Below are 20,286 nucleotides of genomic sequence, written 5' to 3'. Positions count from 1 at the left end.
TAAAACATTGTTAAGCTTGTCTGACTTCTCTTAATAGCCAGGTATAGGGAATACAGACAATTTCCAGGTTCAACAAGAATTCTTCATAATCTGTCTAATAATTTATTTTCTTAAGCATTGTTTGTCTTCTTCAAACATTCCCCAAAACTTTTCTTGGAACTACCCACCCAGCCAGAATAAGCTCAATGAAATTAACTTCAGGGCCAGAGTTGGTATTTATAAAAATAATGCAGATGTCTCACGTTCTTCAGCAACCAATGAGTATTACTGATATGATTCTCCTGTGGCTCAAAGAGGTAAAGATGCATTGCTATCAAAGTTGTTTCCATTTACAAGACCAGTTAATTTTGCATAGCACAATGTGGTGGAGAAAACAGTGGTGCTGGCACCAGAGCCCATGGAGCAGGCTATATTGTATATGAGCAAGAGATGGAGGTCTTTGATAAGAGATGATGCAGGGGGGTGGCTTTAATGCTCCAATTCATTTTCTGTGTGAGAGGGAGGGATGGCCTATTGAAAGTTTCATTTTAGGCCAGTTAACTAATACTGCCCCTTACTGATTCTTCAGCCATGCTCAATTAGAGAGAATCCTTTGTCCTGACACCAGTCAGGATTACTACGATTCATCAACTTTACCCTGAAGAGTGCTTTTATACCAGCTAGACCTCTTAGCTCTAGCTGTGAAATGCCTAGTCACAAGGTTGCCAGCAGATAATTTTCCTTGTCCTTGTAAATAGTAGGCCACTATAGGTACATAGTCAAAACTTACTAATAACAGGCAATCTAAATATGCAGCAAGTTGTGTATATTTGGAAATTAATTTAGAGTAGCTGTTAGCACATGTATTAAGCTGCACCAGGAGTGTAGAAATACATCAACTAGCAAGGCAAGATTTTTTTAAAGACATTAACAACTTCAATGCAAGGAGTAGTTGAGCTTGTCAGATGAGAGAGCTGCTATACCCTCAAAATAGCTTTACAACAGCTTGGACAAAGGCTCCAAAAAAAAACCTCATTGGTTTCAGAGTCAGGAACAAGTAACCACAGACAACGCAATATATCAGTTGTTGCAGCTGAAAAAAAGCCAGGCTTTACCAACACAGCTTGTAAACTGCAGAAGGTCAAATCCCAGTGATTCAAAACATTTGCATACACTGCTATGAAAACCAAATGTTTTCCCTTTAATTCAAATGAACATGAAATTAAACTAACAATAAAAATTGAAATGAAAATTCTGGCAAGCATGTTGACATGCAGAAAAGAATAAGGTTTCTCTGCAGCATTAATTAAAGTGTGAGTCATAGTAGAGAGTATCTCATTTGTAACTAGTGGTGATGTGGTAGACTTCAGTTAGCCCAATGAGTATTGTCAAGATTTTAGCTGTCTTTCATGATTATAGTTGAGGAAACAGTTGATCACCAATTATAACCTGGTATACAAAAGGCCAGAAGCAATTCAAATAGCTCACCACTTAGTATGCCTGGTTTTTTTTTCTATTGAAAAAATATGTCAATAAAGTTTTCACAGGTTGAATCAGCCCTGCTAGAGAATAGCAGGAATCTAAATATTCCAAATTTAGATATTTTTATTTACTTAAAAACATTTAAATATGATATGTTTTATTCTATTATATATTTCTTTACAAAACCCTCTGATATGGTCAGAAAACCAAAAATAAAAGCACTTTCAAACTACTTGGTATAGGCTAACCATGATATGTAGAAAATGTGTTATACTGCCTAACTAAAATCTAAGAGCAAAAAAAAAAAAAAAGGTTATACCATTTTTATTTTCAGGAAAGGACCAAATTACATGATTAATTGGAACAAATAATGTTCAGTAGTGTGTGCTTGCAGCCCAGAAAGGCAACCATACCTTGGTCTGCATCAAAAGCACCATGACCATTAGGTTGAAGGAAAGGATTCTGCCCCTCTGCTCTCATGAGACTCCACTTGGAGAGCTGCATCCAGCTCTGGGGTCCTTAGCACAAGAGCATGTGGCCTTCTGGAGTGAATCCTGAGGAAGGCTGTGAAAATGATCAGAGGGCTGGAGCACTTCTCAGACGAAGACAGGCCGAGAGAGTTGGGGCTGTTCACCTTGAAAAGAAGGCTACAGGAAGACCTTATAGCACCTTCCAATACCTAAAGGGGGCTACAATAGAGCCAGAGAGGGATTTTTGGCAAGACAACACAATGACAGGACAAGGAACAACAATTTAACTTAGATTAGATATAGAAATTTGACACTGTGAGGGTGGTGAGGCACTGGCACAGGTTGCCCAGAGAAGCTGTGGACGGCACATCCCTGGAAGTGTTCAAAGCCAGGCTGGATTGGGCTCTGAGCAACGAGTTTAGTGGAAGGAGTCCCTGCCTACGGGGAACAAATTGAAACAAGTTGATCTCTAAGGTTCATTCCAACCCAAGCCATTCTGTGATTCTATGAAGTAATGAACATCAATGAAAGGATAAAGATTTTTTTCTAAAATTCAAAACTGCTTTTACTGCAGTCAGTGTGGCCTTTGTATTGATTTAGATAGAAGCACAAAATACTTGAATGTTAGCACATTAGTAAATATTACAAAAACTCATAACCCTAAACCAAAGCAAACAGAAAAAATAAATTAATAAAATAAGTTCTAGACATTGTTTAAGAAATTGTAGAGTACATGTGGTTATACTGTTAAGCAAGATTTGTTTCAAAGTATTGTTTCTACCCACTGCAGATGAATACAACCAGCAAATCTGTTTAAGAATAAGGTGTGACTGAACAGAAAAATGTGTACTGGCTTGAACAGTGACTTTGGGGACATGTGGTTCCTCCTACCTGCTGTAGGCTGATTAGTATTCAATGACCAAGATGATCACAGTCCCAGTCTTGTAAACGTCGATTCCACTTTTCTAGCAAGGATTCATTGAAATGTTTTCCACGTTTTTGACAAATTTTGAATTCCAGTAGTCAAATAAGTGGATTTTTGGTAGATTTTGGTATACAGAAACACAGTGCCTTTAGTTCTTGGCAATGTAAACATAAATTATTTAAGTTATATTTTTTATGTCCATTTCAAATTTTTTCTAGCACTAGAAATATCTATTCACACCTTAAGCAAAAAAATAAAGAATGCACCTCACTTTTCAAAAATTTCTGTTTTTCACTGCCAGCTCTCTCCCCTGCCATATTTTTGTCACGACTCATTCAGAGTGGCTTTCCTGCGAGCTGGAGGAAAGTCAGAATTAGGTCACAGACATACAGACTCACACATGTATCTGTACAAAAGTCTCTGTATTTATGAAAAGTTTGGGACAAATCCAATCTCTGGTGTCAGTGAGTCAATTAACCTTCAAATCCTGTATTTCTTAGGCATTCAGGTGCTAGTATGTATTGCCTCCTACATACTGCATTAGTAACAAAGACAATTCTTTGATACTCTATATGTCTCTTCTACTTCAAAACAAACAATTTAAAATAATTAAAGAAAAAAGATAGAAACTCAATTATCCTGTATGGCATATATCTTAGATGTCCTCATTTGATGTGCTTTACTTAATTTACTTTAACAACAAACCAAGATCCTAGAGAAAAAAAAAGAATTTTGCACATAGTGCTCTGTAAACCTGAATGCTTCTAATGTACTAGATATGATTTCTGAACTGAAGAGAATTTTCTGAGTGTCATTACTGTGTCTGCCTTCTCAGCAATCATAGAGGCTCACATCTATCATTTCCTTTGTTCAGTGAGAGACAGACTTCTTGCTATAAGAAAAAAAAAAGGGAAAGACTGGAAATATTTACTCTGATGCAATGAAAAAAAAAATCCAGTCAAAATACTCCCTGCAATTTATATTTTAGAGAGTTACATAAAAATTTGTACTTATATATACATGTTTATGAATTATACTGATGAAATTAATATTTTATATGTTTAAGGTATCCACTGTTATAATAATTTTGTAATATAATCTATAATGTGTTTTTTTATCTATCATTTAAAAAAATCTATGTACTTTAAAATAATAACTTGATGAAGTATGTGAGATGATAGCAAAATCCTGTGTTTTCATTTACACTCATCCTTTTCTAGAGTTATTCAAATTAATAGTCTTAAATGCAATGTATATTAGGCCAAATTTTTTTAAAATGTCATATCACACTGGATGTATGCAAAAGTCATCTACGTTCTTCAAAAGAGACATTCAATGAGAAAATTTGACTTAAAGATTTTTGTCCTAACTGGAAATTTTGTAATGAACTAGAACTGGGTAAAAATGCTGCATTTTTATTCTTCTAATGCATTTACCAGCACTTGGGGCAGTTGTTCACATTTCTTTGTTGCACTTATTGGGCAGTGATGCCATTCCCAGGTGTCACACTGCAGGTAAGTGAGTTACTCACATGCAGACGTGACCTTCTCAGCCCTAAGCTGAAGCAGATAACATATACTAGTGTATGAATTTGAGAATAAAAGGGGTTTTATCTTCCTGGAGCATCTTCAGTGGGATTGATTAGCACCCTGGGAATCCTCAGCTAAATTTTTCACTTTCTATACACCTATATATGCTTCTTCTTCCCATGTATGCTTTACTTATTTGGTTGGGTGATGTACACTCATAAACAAAAAATACCTTTGGCCACTGGTTGCACTGAGGATACTGCCCATCCTGGGATTTCAGATCAACTGACCCTTAATTTTTTAGCACAAGAGATAGTTTTCACCTTCCTAAATCTCTGCAGCAAGAAAGGATTAGGCAAACTAAGGTACTACAATGAGTATTACTCTAGGACTCTCTTCAGAATAATGCTAAAATAATTCAGAAATATTCTCAAAAAGTAAAAGAGTAACTTTGTGTTACAACTTGTCTAACTGCAACATAAAAGATGAAGGAAGGTAAGTGCCAAATTATTTACACAAAAGCATGCCAAATAATGCTAATTATGCAAAGGTACGATCTTATTAATGGACACCTCTATCTATACTTTAACAATTCTTATGAAGAATTCTATAAAATGGGGGCACATTTGTCCCGATTTTTTTCCTGAAATTGCACTGTTCCTTTGGAGTCAGTGTCAGCTGCTAAATATGCCTTTTACTTTTGTAGATACTAAGTATCTCCAGGTTATTTTAAAAAATACACTTCTCCTTGTCCCACAACTACATGCTACATGGGTAGAATAACTATTTATATCCCTTGTCACAGCAGACCACATATCATTCCCAAAATGATTCTTTCTCAGGCTTTATTTCAGTTAAAATCTCTTCTTTGCCACAGGTGAGAAACCACAGCTACTGCTTCTATGTTGAAGCCAACTGCCTCACTTTTTTTTTTTTTTTTTCCCCAAACACTAATAAAGAGGGCTTTCCCTCCCTCATTAAAAGCATGATTCATATAAAAATTATGAATGAAGAACTTTTAAAACATATTTCCCCTTCTTTCTTCTTTTCCGTTCCTCATGATCATCTCTCCTTTATTGAAAAAAAGCTAACACATCACTGAGATGAAGAACAGGATCAGTTCTGAGTTGCAATAAACCTATGTGTTGCTGTCTGTTCAGCCCTGTGAATCTTTAAGAGATGCACTGAGACTGGAATGAGATCATCTATCTGAAATGATCTACCTGGAGATTCAATGGCTGCAAAGAGTGGGTGAAAATCTTCATGAATACTTGCTTCAGGAAAGGAAGTACGGTGAGCATGACTGAAAAGCAGCCATGGCTTTTCAATGCAACATATAGATCCATTGCAATTTACAAGAACAGGCACTGGTAGTAGCAAAAATCCAGGCAGATTTAAGTAACTAGGCTGCACTAGCAACAACATTTTCATCCAAGCAAAGGAATTGTCTCACAAACTAGCCCTTGTCTGGAACACATAAATTTGCTGCCAAGCTAGAACCCGGCCCTTCCTTCTCTACAGCTCACCTGTGATTTGTACAGTTTAGTGATGGATCAGATAACCCACAATGCAGCTAAACAGCAATCCTGCATCTCACACTTTAGTTTTAATGGTACTATCCACTGCATTCCATTGTCTGCTTTGGCTCAAAAGGCGAAATGAGTCTGCCTTTCTATAAACATTAACTGGCAGTGTTCAGTAATTTGTTAATTGGTATTCGGTAACTGGTATTTTTAAGTTCTATATGGCTCTCAACATGAAAGTCCAGCCTTGAATGCAGTGCTTAGTAGTGCCACTTGTTTACATGCAGTTTTACATCCCATTCACTTTTGGCTGATTCTTACACTTTAAGTGTAAGAGAGACCAGCAAGAAGGACATGAAGTCAGTGTGTTTTCTGACCCATATACAGCAGAACCAGATACTTAAAATGCTCTTTTAGGGTGCATAGCTCCTGGGGTGGAGCTTTAAGTCTGTCTTCTGATGCCAGACATTATGTTTTATATGTTATTTCATTTCTAGCGCCCTGTTTGTGCATCATGATCTGGGTGCAGTACAGAGGAGATTCATCTATCTCTTCCTACTCCTCTGTTCCCCAGCTCTCAGACTTCCTCTTCTCCTCAGCCATCAGGCAATGAAAATGCTCTGGCAGGGTACTTTAAATATATTATTGCTTCTGGGCTCTTTGCTGATTGGAAGGAGTTGTACAGTAAAAAGGTGCAGAGATGCTTCTGTGATAAATGGGAATATATAGACTGGGATGCTTGGCAGGGCTGAAAAAATACTGTCATGTGCATTCAAGATGGAAGGGAAGGGAGGGGAGGGAGACACGAGCTGTTAAAGTGAGTGGCAGCCACCTACAAACCTAATCCAAATAAAACCGCTCAGAGAAGAGGGACGTAGCCCTCTACTTTGCACCACCACAGAAGGATCAAAGCGAAGAGCAGCCCTCGCTCACTCTGTCGGAGCCGCTGCCACAGAGCCCCCCTCAGCGGGAGCAGGCCCGGCAGGGGCCCGGGTCACCTCGCCGTCCCCTCGGCCCAGCGCTGGGGGTGGCCAGCAGCAACACGCCGCAGCCTCAAAGGCTGGAGCAGCCAATGCACTTCTCCAAGGCCGGCACAGAGCTGCAGGAGCCGGCGAGGCTGCCCGAGGCACCGTGCCTCCCGGAGCTCCTGCCGAGCGGCGCGGCTCTGCATCCCAGTGCTCGCCCGGCGCTGCGATGCCCGAGCCAGCCCGAGCGAGGCAAGGAGCCGCTTGCCCCCTTATTGTGCATCCTCCTTAGGACTCCAGGGGAGGCACGGCGTTCAGCTGTACTTCTGCTGGGTGAAAACTGAAAATATCTGTAAATGATTAAAATGGTAGGAGAGAAACAATCATAAATATTCATCATCTATCACCACTGATTTATTTTCCTAATGCTGTTGTTACTCATAGGACCAGATCTGCCTTGTTTTGCCTTCAGTAGCATATGTACAGCACGCTAGAATTTGGAAGTAATTATGTTTGTATAAATTTAAAACATCACATAGTTAAAGGGAATTACAGGTATGACCTTTGTGAACTGCTGTCAGATTTTTTTACGTTATCTCCAAAATATAACAAACAAAATCACATGGTATTTAGAGGGTTCTGTACTTTTCAAACACACCTTTACAAGCAGTACTAAGGGAATATGATGCTTTAAGAATTTATGCAACAGCTTGACCTGTTCCAGAGAACAGCCTAATTATTGTTTTAATGCTATTTCAGCAAGATAGGTATTTCTTCCTTGTTTTTTTTTTTTTTTTTTTCTTTTTCAAATGAAAGGAGTTGCATTTATCACTCCTGTATATCCAGCATGATTTCATCTTAAATTACTTTGTTGGAACTCACAGAGCTTTATGTAAGAGTGAGATGAATAGTAATATATTTGAGGTACCTGAAATTTAAGAGAAAAACACTGTAATATTGAAAAAATCTGCTGTTCATCTGGTACTACTTTTTTCTTTAAAAATCTCCTTTAGTTTGCAGTCAAATATTCTTTTCAGGTCTGTTTTGGTGTCATATTTTGCAGAGGAACTATTAATCTACAATCTGTATGGCAATAAGTAGGAAAAAATTGCAGTTTTTCATACGACAAACCAATGTCCTTCTATTTACTATACAAGACGAGTTTTCTGAAACACGGGGGTTGTTTTTATTTTTTTAATAGTTATGTGGCTCAGATCCAGCAAGCAAACCCGTTTTACTGATGGGGTCTCTACTTATCCAGTGTTTCTGTCATCAGCCTGACCTTGCAGCTTTCTACAGTGCCATTATACCCTGGGTGCTGGCTTATTTTCATACAGCAGCCCCCAACTACTTGATCCCACTTCATCTACTTCATGGACACAGACATTTGTTGGGCTTATTAGCTCAGCAGGAGCCTTATCATATTTTGTATCTGAGGCTGTTGGAGATGTCAAGAGATGGAAATGCTGTGTAGCTTTTTATCCTCTCTTCTTGCACTTTCTCTGAGAGCCCAACAGTGCATTTGGATTCAATGCTCTCCTGCCACTAGCTGCTGAGATCTCTTTAAATATGTCTAGCTTTGCCATCTGTACCAATAACACTGCAAAGGCTTAGCCATGATTAGGCTGTCAAGATTTATTAAGTTAAAAAGTATCAAAGTTTCTTGCTGCAACCCCAGACCTTTTAAGAGTCCACCTTCTTTAGAAACCCTTCCCCCTCCTGACTAACACTACAGTCAATGTGCTTCGCTTGACCTTGACCAACATATGCACCCGGGGAACACTAATGAATTTGGGCCAATTCATCTTGGAACTCCAAATTTAATCAAGCTGACATGCCAGGGAAAGCAGACTGTAATTAACTCCTAGCATTTTAGGTAATCTGTAAATTTCATAAACTTAGATCAATCTGTTTCTGTGGTATTAAGCATTTTTTCATGGATTTGTTTAACAGACTAAAATTGTTAAAATAATACAATAATAGCAATTAAAAAGAAAGTGTTGTATCATAAAATTAAATCCCTTCAAAAATTACTATTGGTCCAGCAGAAAAGGATGCCACCAAACAATGTATACTTAGCAGCCTGCCTAGTAAAACCAAGTGAATCCAGTGTTTTCATTTCTTTTTGAAAATGAGTCATCCACTCATTTCATGATGTTCATGCTATGAAAATGTACTATCAGTGAAAATAAAATAGAAAAGAATCCCTTGCTCAGTGTTATCTTTCAATTAGTTTAATTTTGATGGAGAAGAGATAGGAGCATTAAAAACTAGCCCATAGGGCTCCTGTTTTGTTCTGCTTCATTTTATTATTATTTGTATAATGGTAGCACTTAGAGGTCCTGGCCAGGATCAAGGTCCCACTGTGTGAAGTGCTGTATGAATGCAAGGTTCCAGTCCTGAGGGGAAAAAAAAAAGAAAAAAACCCCAGAAAAAAATTGATCAAAAAAAAAAAAAAAAAAAAAAAGAAAAAAAAGAATAAATCTCCAGGTTGAAATAGTTCCTCTGACTATTTTAAAATTTCTTTTCATATCTGCATGGAGCATCAACAGCACACCTAAACTCCAGCCTTTCCACAGTGGTCCTGGTAGGTAAGAAATTTTGAGGTGGCAACAAATATAACAGAAGAACAAAGTCAGAGCTCAAGCAATCAAGTTATTATGTAGGGATTTAAAAGGAAAAAGCCCAACTAACGAAGACTAAAACTATCACGACATTTACAGCATATAATCTCAGAAATTATAAACCTTTGATCTTTTAAATGCAGGAGTTAAGAAAAATATAAAAAGCAGGACCATGCCAAAGACTGAAACATATACATATATATATACATGTTGTATAGATGTATTTCCTGCAGACCTTGTTAAAGGGAAGCAATCAAATAACATCAGATATTGCTTCAATCAAATAAATGTTAATTATTTAAGAGCAGAGGCAGAGAAGAGCCAGAGCCATTAATTTAGGTTCCCTTCCTCAAAATGTGTTTCATAAAAATGCCACCTTTAAGATCTTTCTATTCTATTTTAACCTAAAAATTCATGAAGTTTTTTAAGGCAGACAGCAGCACAAAGAGCTACAGTGAAGATGAAGTTCACCTACTCCTGTTGATCTTTGCAGTCTTCCTTTCCAAAGAGAAGGATGAACAGCATTTTACTGATAACTAATAAAAATTCTTCACTGTTGCAGTTTGTACACACTTAAATAATGTACAGCGAGTGTACATTTTACAAATAAATGTACAGGGAGTGACAAAGACAGCATGTGCCTTAACCTTTTCATGCTGATTATGGTCACTGTGGCTAGAAGGGAGGATTAAGGTCTATGCTCAAATGTAACATGCAAACACACACACACACACTGTGTTTACACAAGTAATAATCATATATAGCAACACATATACTCCATAGGATGAGATTTTTGACTCTCTTCCAAATGTTAATGCTATTTTAGATGGACAAATCAGTCATGCAGTGTCTTTCATGAAAATATTTCTCATACTGAAGAAACCACAGCATAATACCATATGATCACAGAAGATTCTTTACTGTCTTGTGGCCAGCACAGTCTTTCATTTCTAAATACACTGGAGCAAGGGGAATAAAACCAATTCAAGACTTCCCTTCTTCACGAGGCTGGAAAACTTGGCATAAATTTCTTTTTCTTTCTCTTGGTATATGACTATGCACATGCATGTGTCTCAATTACAAAAACAAATATCTGGTTTTTTGTGCAAGCTCAGAGAGCTGAGCAATATATCTTATGTGCCCTCAGTCTATAAAAATGAAAAAATTCTACTCAGGCCTCTTTCTTAATGCATATAGTATCCAGGACTTTATTTTGAACAATGCAGAAGCACAATTCAGATACCCAAAAAGGTGGAGTCTCCATAGACATGGCCAATAATGTGCTATATACTTTCAGAGCTTTAAAAAATGTCTTCACATATGTTGTTATGATTTATTAAGCAAATTCTTGACCCTAATAGCTAGTAAAAGCTAGCAAAGTGCAACTGGCTACTTTAATGACCGGAAACATAAATGCTGGTTCACAGAAAGTAATCTCCCAACCATCATAATGTGCTATAGATCATTCAGGACACTAAGCACTTGACCAAAATGATCTCACCTGCTGTCAAATACTCTCTAAAATCCTTTTGTTGACTGGTCAATGGGAAAAATGTGATGCAGAGATATGTCTTACACCAGCATATTGGAGGCATCATCATCAGACTACACGCCAGGAGCAGAAAATTAAGATTGTTTGTTGGTGCTCCAGTGACTGGGTGACAAAATATCCAAGCTGGTGTAGAACCATTTCTAAGTAGACCTCAGCTGATTGTGAGATGGTTGTCAATCTATAGGTTACTTATATGGAGCCCTGCATGGATTAATCTTACTTCTTTTTTTTCAGAGATCCCTGGAGATAATTGCAATACCACAATTTTGCTGAACTTTCACCAGCTTCACCACCTCCATCTTAGCCTCTACAACCAATGTTATCTCCCAAAGGAGGGAGCATATAATTATGAGAAAAGTTTAAATTGATGCAAGGATCTGAGGAGCTAAAAGGCCACTTATAGCTGGACAAGACACTTAAAACTTTCAAAACAACCTCCTAAAGGAAAAAGTAAGTTAATGCAAAACACTGAAAGGAGCAATCAGTAATGTTGACTGTACCTTCAACAGAGGATATGCCCTCACTAGCTGATAATGTAGAACAATCTTGAGGCTGCATTAGATTCATTGATAGTCCTGACTACAGTGATAATTGTGGTAAGAAATGGTTGCGCTCCCACTTCCCCAAGAGACTGTGCCTACTGCTGTCAAAGGAAGATCTGGAAACTGTGATTCATGCTTTTATCATCTCTATGTTCCTAACTTAGGGCTAAGGGCTCCACAGAAGTTTCATCTTGTTCAACACTCAGCAGCCCACCTCTTAAGCAGGAAAACCTGCCAAGAGATCATAATGGAAATCTGCACACTCTAATGGATTTCTGCATTCATTATCCAGATACAAATCAACTTCCTGGTCCTTATATTTAAGGATATTTTAGATACTGGCTTTTAGCCAAGATCTACCATGCAACTTTTCTTATTGAAAATGCTGAAGTGTATGCAACCTATGTTCAAATGCTCAGAAGTGTTTCATGTATTTAGGCTCCTGGCCCTGGAAGGAAAATTTAACAGAATTCAAGATGTAGTGTGAATCCAATCATCTCACAAGCAAATCTTCCTGTAATAGTGTGGCTTTAGGAGGAATGACAAGAAGTAAAAGAAAAGGAAGGAGTAAAGTGAGAAGAAAAAGCTGAGGAAAACATCTATGCCCCCAAAACTTGTCACATTAAGTACAGATATGGACAGAAGCTCTTTGTAGGCATCCATAATTTACTTTTTAGTGTGAGAGTTACAGACATATTACATGTGTTGATTGAATTACTGACATATGAAACTTTCTGCCCAAGAAGCTTATTTGAGGGTACTCATATGATATGCTGAAAAGGAACAAAGGAAAGAGAGAGATGAGTAGGGATGGAGATAAAACTCACACAGTTTCAAGGAAAGTAGAAAAGTATTTTTGTATTCATACATGCACATACTTAACTCTTTTGGCTACTGAAAGCTGACCTAACAAATGTTTTCTTTAAAACAAGGAAAGAAGGGGCAGAAGAATGAGGAAAAGAGAGTAGAATATCAGCTAACAGGAGTTAGAATCTTAATTTAGTATTTTTACATGTATTTTGTTGCAGCATTAAGTCACGTATATTTTGAGCAAATCCAGGAACTACTTGGTCACAGGATTCACATTGTTCCTTGTTCTAAAATGTATGGCATATATCTGCTGCTGCAGTAAGAGCTTATTTTTGTATTTTCAGTAAATGTTTAGAGGAAAATGCTGATCAAAATAAATCCTCATTCCTAGGTCCAAATGCCAGCATAAATAATTACTATGAATCAAAATTGTTTCATTATATTTTTATTTTTTCAAGACAATATATTTCCCAAGCACATGGAAATAAAATTCTATTGTTAAGAAAACACAGAGGATGCAACAACATCCTAAACTGTAAATTTTTCATCAGGATCAGTGTTCTCTGAATTTGAGCTTTTGCTGCTTTAAACTGCATGTGTTCAAAGTAAAGAACTTTGAGGACACAAAACCTATTAATTCTATTGCATTATAACAGTATGGTTAGCTTGTCCACTGTCTGGTTTCCTGATGGTCTGCCTAGTTTCATTCTAGCTCCTCCCAGCTCTGTCAGAGCTACTAAGCGTGGACACATGCATAAGCAGTGGTCTCTAGTCTGAAGTGACCATTAAAGATATTCTGTGGTGGAATCTTTACACAAATTACCAGGCACTTTCTGTCTCATCAAGAGATGTGGCTTTGCCCATGCTACTCTACATCTGAGTTTCACAAACACAGATATTCACGGATAAGGCTCCAGTGGAATCATAAAATATTTGCTAGTCTGTCATTACCACAAACCTGGTTGTTAGTGGGGTGGAGTGCTCCATCTACTTCCTGGCACTAGCTCCAAGACGGCTGAAAGATTTATGTGAAGCAGAATGCACACACACTTCTGGCTTCTACCCAAAATGGTGAAGGTCTTAATTTTTTTTTTTCCCCTTACTGATGGACAATCCCAAAGGTGCAGCTAATACTGTCACATTAAGTGACTCCAATATTGTAAAGCTGAGAACAGGTGAAATGGATAAACATTTTTTTGAAATTCATCCAAATAATATTACAGTTTACTATTACAGTTTATTTGTGTAAGGCAAACAGTAGGATATGCTATCAAGGCAGGGAAGAAACCAAAGTATTTTCCTCTAAGACCTTATAACCTAAGCAGCATATAAACAAAGAACTTGGTCTTGGGACATGCTGAGCTCATGCATGTACAGTAATAGGTACAATAAAACAGCCTAAGCTGGATTTCTAGAGCATCCTCATTTACTCTGAGGTGGTGAAAGAAGGTTTGATGTGAGAGAAAAGAAAAAACCAAAATGTTAAGAAGAGTTCAGAGAACCAAACCTAAGAATAATTTTGGGCAGGCTTTTTAAAGAATATAGGATGCTGTTGTTGAAAGGATAAGTAGTGAGTCCTAGATTTTGTTTATTAGGTGTAAACTACGAAGACTGTTTTTATAATTTTTCCTGTTTTTCATTGCTGTTTAAGAATCATTTATCCTACAACATCATGTCAATTTCACTGAGTTTAGCTGGGGCAATAGCTGGGGAGATAGCCTCAGGCTTGTGTATAAATGAATGTGTTTCAGGTCCTGCTTTAGGCTCTGCCAGCATTTGGTTGGGGTTGTCTAGATGGAGGAGGTAGATACTAGTAAGCATTAATGTGAATTTATGGTAGTCTGGCTACACTGCATAGGCATAGCCTTTACCAGAAAGTGAAGTGTGTAGCACCAAACAATGCATATTAGGAATATCCATACAAAAAAGTACCTCTTTAGACAAGAATGAGCTCTTTCCATAAAGAGTACTTTCCTTTAAAGAACTTATTATCTGAACAGCATGTAAAGAGAGAGCCCAGTCCTGTGAGGTGCTGTAGTTAGTGCCCTATTAACTCACTCCCGTGCTTACTGCATACTAACTTCTTGTATAGACAAGCAGAATTTAAGCCTTGCAAAACTGTAAATGGTTGGAGTGATCTCATATATCCTTTTTAATGGGACTTCATGTAGATAGCGACACCAGCAGCCAAACTGTTCAGCTTTGGAAAGCTCCCTCTTACCCAACTTTTGCTTACAGGTGGAACAGCAGCTCCTGCAGCCACAGCTGATGACATTCATGGAGTGTGTCAGTGGTTCTGGCACTATGAATGGAAATGAGACGACTGGGAGACATCATAGAAATGTATATTTCTCATGACATTTCCTCACTGTCTAAGAGTCCTCCAGATGCTTGGTGATGTCCTCGTCAGTGCAGTAATGCTCCCAACTCCTAACATTAAGCATAGTTTCTTGTTATTTTTCTGCAGGGGCAGCAGCTGCTAGAAATGCAAAGGCATGTTAGAGATACTCCAGACTAAATGTTTCCTTTGCCTCTTCTAGAGCTGCAGGTCTTCATAACATAGCACACACTACAGTGCCATTCAGTGGCTTAGAAAAATCTGCCTGGCCCATGAAACATTGCCAGATCATTTCCTAGATATATCTAGTACAAGAGGTGCAAAAATTATATTTCATAATTCACCAAACAGATGAGCCATTCCTGGAATTGAACAGTTCTGTTCAGTCCTTTACTCTTTATAAATTTATGAGTGGGTTTGTGGCCTATCTCTAATAGGTCTCTAAATTAATATGCTGACATGTATTGCAACACTCTCTAGGGCAAACTTCCTTCAAGTTTAGATTCTAGTGACCTGCCTTATGTCATGCTGTGGATTCAGCCTTAGCAAAAGGTGGAATTTTCAGCTAGCATTTTGTTCTGTGATAGTTTACAATAAGTCAGCTTCTCATTCTGTGTCATCAGTTAATATTAAAAGCAGAAAAACTAATAATCACTGTCTTCTAGCACTGAACAAGAAGATTAATATCTCCTTTTAATGGGATTTTTGAATGATGGGAAGAGAGAAAGAAGATCCTTTTCTTTACAGTCTTTTAAAGAAGTGTGAAGGTCCCACAGTTTCATTATGTGCAGGCAGTGGTTTAAGTCTGTAATCTCCATCGCTGCACAGAGTTGGGAGTCTTGGGCTTCCATGTGTGCAGACAGAGCTGTGTACCTGCACCACCTCTGGGACTGTCAGCCTGTCCATGCTCCAGCAGAAGGATTGAAGGTTACGTTTGCCACGGCACAGCTGGGCCCAAAGGGTTGTACTCTGGCTGCCCAGAGACTGGAGCTGTTCTAGGCATGAGAGGCAGAAGCATATCCTGCACTAAGGAGCCAGGCCAGGCTATTTGTTTATACTATTCTCATCTCTTCCTCCTTACCCAAGTAATTTCTACAAGCCTATGGTCAAAGAAATGCCTAATCTCACTATGGCAACAAGCCACAAAGAACTGGGAATCATATTGCTAGCTCGTTGTATTGATGTGCTTTTTGCCTCCAAAAGAGCTTGGTGATTCCTGTCTGCAAACAGGTAAGTCTCATACCCCTCACACCCCCATGTGCACCAAGCTCATCTGTGTGAGGTGGTATACATTTGTCTTATCTGCACTGGAAGACTTATGTATTGTGGGTTTAACTGGGCCTGTGAAGGGAACAGCATGTGACTAGATATAGTCACAAAAGTATATCAGGCTATTAGTTATTTAAAAATGGTCAAAGAGATAAAAAATCAATTTGGGGGAGGAGGACTGTGAACAGAAATAATGGAGTAAGCACTGCAATACACCCATCTTCTCCGCATTTAACTGTTCAGTCCCCACTTCTGTAGAAGGAAATCACACTTTAAATGAGACATTCAGCTGGCATAAATCAGGAAGCATCTCTGAAATCAGTGGTTTCACATCTGTGCATCAGCTAAGCACTGTGTTGCAGAGTTTTCATCATTGAAGACCAAATGAGTATGATCGCTGCATATTATACAGGAATTATTTAGCAGGCAGAGGCTAGCTCTCTTGCTAAACAGGAACCTATTACAGAGGGAATGCATTCATATACAGCAGTAAAGTGCCTGCAGTTCTGATTAAATAAAGAGAAAGGCATAAACCCATGAAAATTAATATTTTTGTAAATCATAAAAGTAAGCCCAAGCTTATTAACAATTTTTATAGGCATTGTATAAAACAGAACAACTACCTGTGTGAGAAAGAGAAAGAAAGACAAAGAGACAGAGACAGAGTGAGAGAGAGAAAACCAGAGACAGAGAGCTAGAAAGGGAGAAAAATGTTTAGGATGCAGAGATAGAAAGGAGAAAAATGTTTTGGATGCATGCAGCAAAAAAAGTATTTTGAACAAGAATAAAAATAAAGATCAGAGTTCAAATTAAACTGCCATACAGTCCCTATACATGATCCGCTCATTATATATTTATTGTTTCTTGACTACTGAAAAATGATCATTATCACTGCTATTTTCATGTGACTTTAAAAAAGAAAAAAAAAGGAAAAAGAATGCATGTTATCTTCTGCATTATCTCTGTAGGCTAGGTTATATACTGCACATAGTTAAACACACAATGATGAAAGATTCATATAGGCTGCTCTCATTTCCCAGCTTCTCATTTTTACACAGAGCACCTAGATTTGCCAGAATCTCTCCCTCCTTTGGCAAGAGGGCAAGCAAGCAGTCATTTCAGAAACTGGTGCCAGTGCTACCTATGAGTCAGCATGATGTATTTAATGCTCCATTTGTTAGAGGCTAAGTACATTACCCCTACAGTGCCCTAACCTCTAATGGCTCAGTGCCAGGGAGCCCAAGTCTGGTCCTGAACCTGTATTACTACTCCACATTTTACTGCAGTGTCAGTTGTCTCTAATACATACATTAGATCTAGGCATCACAGTGCATCGTTTTAACATTAGATTCTGGTATTATGAAATATATCTTTTTCAGAGTATTTCTTATTTCCCTGTAATGCATCAAAAATGGGAATGAAAAAATAGACATGAATTTGAAGTGCAAGAATTTTATGTTTTCATCATTTTGTACTAAAGCTGGAGTAAAAATATAGGTGTTTGTAATATGGTGCACGGGTCTGACATATAGCTCTTGATGTTCAGGGTTAAATTTAAATCTACATTGCCTGGTTACCAATCTCCGCAGTTGCACCCAGGCAGGACTAGGAAAGATTGATGATTGTGATTGTGAGATTAATCCTGTAATGTTTACAAGACTTCTGAGCTGAAACCTGGTTGGTCATATCATACTATCCAGAGAAGGCCGCTTGGCTTGCCAGGGTAATTTCTTCTGATGCAGTAAATAACTAGGCATAATGAAAATACTCTGATGTATTCTACTGCCTGATTGATGCTCTGCATGCGATATGGCAAAGCAGTGCACTTCCTATCACAAATTTACATATACAAACCAGCAGAAGAAGCATGATAATGTCAGCATCCTCCAGAAACCCTAGGATGCTACACAATTTTATAGCAGTTATGAATTACTGTTGACCTTTCTGGCCTCTTATACCAGTATGCTAGACTCAAGCATATTGAAAGTCATCAGTCTGAAGCAGTCATTCTTTACATAATTATGGCTATTTGTGTGTGGGAGGATAGTGTTTCTTTTATTGTTAAAAATTAGCATTAAAGAATATCATTGCTGAGATTGAATGGCCCATCTGTTTTGAGCATATATTTTAATAGAAATAGAGAAAAGTATGATTCAAATTCTGCAAACTATTTTTATAAGCCAAATGATGCCAAAATGTGGACTTTTACAGTTCAGTACTTAATGAAAGAGCATGGCTTGTGTCCTGGTTTCCTGGTTTCAACACAGGCATTTTTTTCTTTTTAATTTTTTTTTTTTTATTATTTTTTGAGCAGGCTAAAAGGTCTTAGCACTTAGCACTATCATTTAAAATAAATTTCTTGCTGGATTTTGCAAGTCTAAATTAACAGGAAATATTCGGTAGTGGTATAAAAGTCTTTCAAGTACAAATATAGATTAAATCTTCGAAATCATGTAGATGCATTAGTTAAAGGAGCTTCCATATTTCATACTAAATATTTGAATAATCAGCTTTCAGAACATCACTAAAACACAGCTCCTTATTATCATTTGCATTTTAATGTCCTTAAAATTATTACACTAAGGGAAATGTTTTTGATACATTATAGCATTTCCTCTAAATGTGTGATTATGTTAATGGGTTTTCAATCAGGATCCTAGCCTGACACCATAGGAAAATTTATGCAAAGTTCATACACTGTCAGGGCCTTTAATCAGGACCATTTATTAGACCCCTGCCTTCTTTGATGGTTGCTGCTCCCTTTATTAAATATACTGACTTGGCCATCTGAAGAAAAGGACAATAAAAGGTTACTGGGGATGAAAGCATGAATGCTATTTGCTCATGTTTCCTTTACAGACACTTCTTCAATAATTAAGGAAGGGCTTTCTTTGGCCTTTTAGGCTTTTGAAGTGCATATCAAACATAACACTTAGTTCTTGTTTTTATGGAATGTTTAATGCAGAGATTTAGGCTTAAGCACAAGTAAACTAACTTAGAGGCTGCTAACAGAATTAATTTAAATAATTCTCACAAAAATCACTGCAGTCACGTATGTCTACTGACTAGCTGAGCTATATTGAAGTGAGGCAATTAAACTTACTGTAATTTAGAGAAATACCGAAAACAATGGCCTTCCCCCTCTCCCCCCCTTCTTTTTTTTCCTTCCACTATTTATTTTTCTACATTTTTTCTGGTCAAATCTCAGCATAGCAAAGTCATCACTGCATCTGATAAAACAGCTTTTAGTACGAGAACTGTTTCCAAGATCCCTCAATATATATGCTAGTTACTTTATAAAATTATTTAATACACTGCTTAAGGATTTATAGGAGGGTTGAAACTGGCATGAGTGACACTAATTTTTCCCCTGGATCACATGCAGAGAAAAACACAACAAACAGCAGATCTAACTAAGTAGTATTGACAACCTGGGGTTTGGATACAAATTCAATATGAGAAAACAGACTCACTTCAATGAAATACAAATAAACAACGAATTCTGTTTTGACATGTCTAAATAGGTAGTAGGTGACTGAGAGGCTTGGGTCTCATAGGAAAGCCATTAGTGGAGCATTTGATAGGAAAACGTTTGATTTGAATGCAAGTTGCGTTTCCCCTCAGGGGGTGATCTGAGTGGTATACTGGGGATTCACAGGCGCCCTTTTCACTAGAAAATGCCTGCTGGGCTGTATCTTGATAAATGAAATTTGTAGGATCTCCTAATACTAACAAGTATATAACTATATCATCTATTTAGAAGGCATGCTAATTATATTGGTTCACTGATGTTCATTTTCTCATTCTGCAAAAATATATTAAAAAGTTTTAATAATGAGCACCTGGGTCAATTCTATGTCCAGACTGGAAAAAATAATAATACTTCATTAGTTTAATTATCAATATTTATTGCTCTGAAAAAAGGAATTCATTATTTTTCCCCACAAGCAATTGGTAAATATTCAGTGAAGTGATAGGATTGCAGCAAGAAATTAGTTACATAAATGCCACTGACCTGATGTAGAATAGAGTCTTAAACTTAGAAACTTTAAACTGAATAGTTCTCTGGCATCTTTTTTTTTGCCAGAAATAGTGTCCTAAATATTATCATGGCCGTCATATGTATTGATTAAATTAATAAACTCTAACAAGATATTCAGATGAAAATGAGTACATCCTTGTTAGTATTTAGATATCTACATATCTTTGCATACATTTCTTAAGATGCTAGGTTTTCTTGAAAGAAATTATTTGGTACCAAAATTGCACAGCTAAAAA

Source organism: Onychostruthus taczanowskii, unplaced genomic scaffold, assembly GCF_017590055.1.
Source record: "Onychostruthus taczanowskii isolate IOZ18803 unplaced genomic scaffold, ASM1759005v1 scaffold4, whole genome shotgun sequence".
NCBI lineage: Eukaryota > Metazoa > Chordata > Aves > Passeriformes > Passeridae > Onychostruthus > Onychostruthus taczanowskii.
The sequence above is the reverse complement of the archived record's forward strand: the minus strand, read 5'-3'. Positions refer to the sequence as shown.